Source organism: Notothenia rossii (assembly GCF_949606895.1).
Source record: "Notothenia rossii genome assembly, chromosome: 4".
In the NCBI taxonomy this organism is placed as follows: Eukaryota; Metazoa; Chordata; class Actinopteri; order Perciformes; family Nototheniidae; genus Notothenia; species Notothenia rossii.
Window position 1 is genome coordinate 51,100,014 of NC_136902.1, and position 1,266 is coordinate 51,101,279.

Below are 1,266 nucleotides of genomic sequence, written 5' to 3' on the forward strand. Positions count from 1 at the left end.
TCACCCCCTTACGGCGCCCCTGCACACACACACACACACACACACACACACACACACACACACAAACACACACACACACACACACACACACACACACACACACACACACACACACACACACACACACACACACACACAGTACTTTGATTCTGGGGCTCTTCGATTGGCTCTCCAGTGGTCTGCTGGCTCACTTTTTTTACCTATGAACTCATTTCCTGTTGGATGAAACACACAAGAAAACAAACCCTTTACTGTGAGCAGCTTTTTTTTTCTACACGTTTGTATCAAATTACCGGTTCACTGGGGGACTAAAAACTGCCATGAAGCACTGCAGCAGCATCTACATGATAAGTGATGATGACTATACTGAAATACACTGTATTTGTTTTTTACAGTTAAGGCTCTTATCGGGTGTTCAGTATGCTAAAACATAACTTCAGCATTCAAACTGATAATAAAGTAGAATTTTCGTTAAAACAAGCAGCTAATTTACAGACATAACTTCGAAATCAGTGCTTGAGGATTCCTCTACGATTATGAAAGAGAAAATGTGATGGCTGGCAGTGTGACAGCAGCTCGCTGGTTATGGTGCACTAACAATCTGCATGGCTCACTTTAAATGGCTACTGTATACAGTTCACATACAAAACATTATGCGCAGATCCTGCAGAGCCTGTGGTGCAGTGACAGCAGCGGTGTAGGCCTCACACACCGACACACACCAACACACACCGACACACAAAGGCCTCAGCACTCCGCGAACTACACACAAACACAATCCACTGCATCGACACCGGGCTGCTTTTGTATGTGCCGGAAATAAACGACCGTAAAAATCGGTTTGTAAAGCCTGACCGCACCGTGTTAATTCGTCTCCATTAAAGGAGGGCCGTCAGAAAGCGTCCGACAGCCGCACCGCGTCCTCCCTGCTCAGTGTGGAATCCACCGTAGGCCTGCAGACAAGGCCCGGAAAATACCGACAAATAAGTGCTCCACGGTCTTTGTCAGAGACATAAAGCCTTACCGTGCGATCACACTGATGTTCCCCTCCCCCTCCTCCCTCATCTCCGCAGACTGTCCCGCTCTACAGGGAGAGGAGCCGCGCAGATCCAGCACAGCACATCTGAAGAGGGAACAGAACAGAGCCGCTGCAGCTGATCAGCACCGCGGACAGAGTCAGCCCAGTGTTCAGCACCATGGACAGAAGCCCGCTGCACTGCCCCCTGCAGGAGCCCCGAAGAGCTGCAGCCCTGCCTCCCGCTGCCC

The 1,266-nt window shown here is 49.8% G+C and overlaps 1 protein-coding gene across 1 annotated transcript in view; it reads right to left on the reverse strand.

Annotated features, from left to right (window-relative positions):
- LOC307034842 (uncharacterized protein) overlaps positions 1-1,013 on the reverse strand; it is a gene marked incomplete at its 3' end in the record, with an annotated part of 91,409 nt that extends 90,396 nt beyond the window's left edge. Inside the window, exons 1-2 of the mRNA XM_079673768.1 lie at positions 861-1,013; positions 143-215 (exon numbers count right to left, since the gene is read on the reverse strand). The remainder of the gene's footprint in view (positions 1-142; positions 216-860) is intronic.
- Between the last annotated feature and the right edge of the window lie 253 nt (positions 1,014-1,266).